The following is a 5,566-nucleotide window of genomic DNA, read 5'->3' on the forward strand; positions in this document are numbered from 1 at the left end:
CTTATTGCCTCTTATCCTTTATCAGGATTTTATCCCCAATATTATGGATGTGACTGGAGTAGACGAGTATGCATAGCAGAGAGGAGCATTTCCTGAAGGGGAGAAGACAGGAGACCATGGAGAAAATGGTGAAAGACATATTGAATGGAAAGTCTACAAAAGCCATAGGATGTGGATAGTTTCATGGTATTATTTATTATATATTCATTTGATCACAGCCTGCACCCTCTTCTCTTCCCAGTCCAACTCACCCTCCTCTCCTATTCCCACAGTTTCCTATCCCCTTGTTGCCAGAGAAAGGGACCCTCTTTTATCCCCCAGTACCAACCCACCCTGGCACAACAAATTGCATCAGGAATAAGTGCATCCTCTCCCACTGAGGCCAGACAAGATGGACTAGCTAGATAAATGAGAACCAAAGGAATGTAACAGAGTCTAAGTCACAGACCATCCACTACAACTGTCTGTGGACCCACATCAAGAACAAGCGGCATATCTGTTACATATATGTAGGAGCCCTAGTTCAAGGCCCTACATGGTGATTGGTTGGTGGTTCAGGCTCTGTGAGCCCCCATGGGCCCAGATTACTTGAATCTGTAGGTCAACTTGGAGTTTCCTAACCCCTCTGGCTCCCACAACACTTTCCCCAACAGTTCCACACAACTCTCTGACCACAGCCTAATGTTTGGCTGTGGGTCTCTGCATTTTTACATTTTAAGAGTGCTGGAGACACAACATCATGAGAGGGACTGCCAGCAGCAGGTCAGAATGGAAAAAATCTCAGAAGGTTGCAGCAGCTACTTGAAAAAAGAATGTGTCTGGTAGTCCAAGAAGCAGGGTTCACATCCCTCCAGGGAATCCACCATCTGAAATAAGGGACTGCCTACAGTAGGCTATGATAGAAACATCTCAATAGCCTGTGGTAGCTCTTTGTACCAAACTGTTGTCCCTCTTTCTCCTAACCTTGGCCTGTACAATGGTTGTATAGATTCCATTTCTGCATGACTACTTTTCATGTGTACTTGGTGTATATAATTATTCTATTATATCTTAATTTAGTATTTCTTTCCTCTTCTTAATCTGAAGTCCTGGGTAAAACTAGATGTTTCTGGATGTAATAATACTCAAACAATTAAAAGTTGAGGTACAAGAAGAAGGGAGACCAAACTGTGGAAATTTCGATCATTCTTAGAATCAGGAATAAAATACCCATGCAAGGAGTTGCAGAGACAGAAGGAAGGACAATCCAGATGTTGGGCGATATTTGGCCCTGGTTTGGGCCTTGAGGCCAAACCCAAGGCTGGCTTGAGTTTTGTAAACTGCCTCAGATCCTTCCCTATTGGATTGATGCAGCAGAACCTGCTTAAGCCTGCCTTGCCTACCTACTGCTAATCTAGAGTAACAGTCACCCCATACCCTTTCTCAACTTTCCCCTCTGCCTACCTCATCTCACCTCAGCAAAAAACTCCACCTCCTATCTCAGCCCTTTATAAAGAAAAGATCAGCACAATAAATTGAGTTCGTGCTTTGACAGACTCCTAGCTTGGGGGGTTATTCTCCAGAGGTAGGAGATCAGAGCCTCACCATCTCACTCAGCCCCAAGAGGCACAGCTGGACCTGGTTCTCTCCCTCTCACCTGGTTCATCCCACAGAGAGCTCAGCATCCAGAGACTTCCCCACCTGAGAATCCTTCCCATATACAATCATCAAGCCCAGACACTATTGTGGATGCCAGAAAGTGCTGGCCGACAGGAGCCTGATATAGCTGTCACCTGAGAGTCTCTGGTAGTGCCCATCTAATACAGAAGTAGAGGCTCTCAGCCATCCATTGGACTGAGCACAGGGTCCCCAAAGAAGGAGCTAGAGAAAGGACCTAAGGAGGTGAAGGGGTTTATATCCGCATAGGAGGAACTACAACATGAACTAACCAGTACCCTCAGAGCTTGCAGGGAATAAATCACCAACCAAAGATTACACAAGTGGAGCTCATGGCTCCAGCTTCATATGTAGCACAGGATGGTTTAGTTGGACATCAATTGGAGGAGAGTCCCTAGATCCTGTGAAGGCTTTATGCCCCAAGTGTAGGGGAATGCCAGGGCAAGGAACCAGGAGATGGTAGGTAGGTGAGCAGAGGTACAGAGGAAGGAATACAGAGTGGAGCTTTTTTGTAATGGAAACCGGGAAATAGGATATCATTTGAAATATAAATAAAGAAAATATCTAATAATAATAATAATAATAATAAAAAAGCTCGAGTGACTCGGGTTCCTTACAGTCTGTCTGGGCTGGGGTCAAGAGCAGACCTTGAGTGAAAGTTCTGCAGCCAGTCCCACAACACCCAGAGGAAGCTCCACTCCCATGCATTCTGACACACCCAGGATCAGAGGTGAGCAGGAACCAACATCTGTCCCAACACTGAGAGTAACTGGGACTAGCAGGACTAGGCACACAGGAACTCCACCAGCCCAGTGACTTTTGTTCCTTCCAGTCTGCCTGGGTTAGTGTTCTGAGCAGACCTTGGGTGCAAGCTCTGCAGCCAGTCCAACAACACACAGAGATAGCCCCACTCCCAGGTGATCTAACAAGCCCAGGATCCCAGGATCCCAGAATCACAGGATCACAGAGACAGCTTGACTCTGAAGAGTTCTGACACAACCACAACCACAGGAAGGACAGGCTCCAGACAGATTTCGCAAGGGCAGGTAGCACTGTAGTTAACCAGATGGCAGGGGGCAAGTGTAAGAAAATAAACAAGACAAACCAAGATCACTTGCCATCATCAGAACCCAATTCTCCCACTATAGCAAGTCCTGGACACACCATTACACCAGAAACACAAGATTCAGATCTAAAATCACTTATCATGATGATGATACAGGACATTAAGAAAGACATAAATAGCACCCTCATAGAAATACAGGAGAACACAGGTAAAGAGCTAGAAGCTCTTAAAGAGGAAACACAAAAATCCCTTAAAGAACTACAGGAAAACACAATCAAACAGGTGAAGGAAATGAGCAAAACCATCCAGAACCTAAAAATGGAAATAGAAACAATAAAGAAATCAGAAAGAGAGACAACCCTGGAGATACAAAATCTAGGAAAGAAATCAGGAGCCATAGATGCAAGCATCACCAACAGAATGCAAGAGATAGAAGAGAGAATCTCAGGGCCAGAAGACACCTTAGAAAACATTGACGCAACACTCAAAGAAAATGCGAAAAGCAAAAAGCTCCTAACACAAAACATCCAGGAAATCCAGGATGCAACGAGAAGACCAAACCTAAGGATAATAGATATAGAAGAGAGTGAAGACTCCCAATGTAATTGGACAGTAAATATCTTCAACAAAATGATAGAAGAAAACTTCCCTAACCTAAAGAAAGAGAAGCCCATGAACAATACAAGAAGCCTACAGAACTCCAAAGAAACGGGACCAGAAAAGAAATTCCTCCTGTCACATAATAATCAAAACACCCAATGCGCTAAACAAAGAAAGAATTTTAAAAGCAATAAGGGAAAAAAGGCAAGTAACATGTAAAGGCAGGCCTATCAGAATTACGGCAGACTTCTCACCAGAGACTATGAAAGCTAGAAGATCCTGGGCAGATGTCATACAGACCCTACAAGAACACAAATGCCAGTCCAGCCTACTATATCCACCAAAACTCTCAATTACCATAGATGGAGTAAACAAGATATTCCATGACAAAACAAAATTTACACAATATCTTTCCACAAATTCAGCTCTACAAAGGGTAATAGATGGAAAACATCAGCATAAGGAGCAAAACTACACCCTAGAAGAAGCAAGAAAGTAATCTTTCAACAAGTACACACAAACCTAATTCCACCTTTTACAACAAAAACAACAGGAAGTGACAATTACTTTTTCTTAATATATTAATTTGAAAATTAATATTACCAACATATCCTAATCGATTGAAATCCAATAATATGAGGATTTGGAAATTTGTTGATTGTCATCCAATGCTCTCTCTAATTTGGTAATTGGAGAAATAGGTCCAACATTGTACAATCTATATTCACTGTCAGCTTGTACGTTTGTGACAGTGTCTTGCTGTGTACAACATAAGGGTCTTGAAATCTTGCTTCTCCTATCTCAGCCTCTCTATTAGTAGTATTGTTTATTTCATTTCTTTACACTATACTATGGTTTTCAGAACAGCTTATATATTTCAAAAGTATTTATATACCCAAAAGAAACATAGATGATTAACTAGGGAGATGGCTTGTAAGAGAACAACAAAGTGAGACTGAATGCTTTGCTTGACATTTGTAACTCTTGTATCAAGTTTGAAGAAGAGGACTTTATAAGTTACTCTTTCCCTGAGATGAATGCTTTTCCAAATTATCACAGCTAATGAAACAAATTCTTACCCTCACATAATGTCTGTGGCACTCTCCAAGTACAACCATTGTTCATTGAAATGAAAGGCTGGAGAATCTTAGAATGTATAATGTATAACTTTTACCTAAAAGCGGTCATGGAAAACCTCTGCCACAAACCAAAAAAAAGGTGGAGTAGCTAGTTCCAGGAACTTTGCTAATCCAGAGCCTCAGGGCTCTGGTTCCAGATACCTGCCCCTCCTGAATGATCCACTATGAGGGCGGAACTAAGAATGAAGGTCTACTGGTTTATGAGACTCTCCACCCTGTTGACCAGTAGATGAAGATTGCATTCCTAGAATGAATATGTTCCCCTCCCTAACTGAACACCTTGGGTTCAGGTCCCTCTGAAATTTTCCACTGTTTTTACATTCTGTTTCCTTGGTAATTCTCTCTCCGCCCCCAGCTTCCCTTAAATACCCAACACTTCTTGTGTTCGGGGTCGAACTCTGGCCAACATGGTCATGAGATTGACCCGGTACCGGTATCCCCAATAAACCTCATGTGATTGCAGCAAGTTCAGTCTCTCGTGAGTCATTGGGTGGTCGCGTCATCCCAAGACTTGAATAAGGATCTCCCCAATTCTGGGGGTCTTTCAGAAACAGTTGGCGAATGACTTTATGTAGAGACCATCTTAATACCTACACCATTTCTTAAATGAATGTAACTCATTATTAAAATCCACCCAACCCAAAAAATTCCAGCACAAATGAGGGCATTGATTCTCTAATGTAGAGAATCAATGTAGAGAGACTGCACAAATCATGTTTCAGACTTTAAAAATGGGTGATTTAGGCGCCAAACCTAGCACTTGCATATGTTGTCAACAATCCTGCTAGCACCTTTCCAGATGATGACCCACAGAAGCTCATCAATACTTGTGTGAGAAAACAAACATGACCTGAAGCCTTTAAATCAACCACAAATCCTATTGGGTCTTAGATATCTTATGAATAGAGGATCATAGTTCAACCCCCAACAGCCTGAGGACTGGAACTGGGAACTCTAAAAGGTAGATATTGGAGAAGGGAGAGCTTCTGGAAATACAGAGCAGTAATACAATGTCCATGTTGACCTTTACTCACAGATGCCTACTTTGTCTAGTTGTAGTAGAAAGGGAGAATGTAGGATTTTACTTTTTTTTTTTTTTTTTTTT

This window comes from Mastomys coucha, unplaced genomic scaffold (genome assembly GCF_008632895.1).
Source record: "Mastomys coucha isolate ucsf_1 unplaced genomic scaffold, UCSF_Mcou_1 pScaffold10, whole genome shotgun sequence".
In the NCBI taxonomy this organism is placed as follows: Eukaryota; Metazoa; Chordata; class Mammalia; order Rodentia; family Muridae; genus Mastomys; species Mastomys coucha.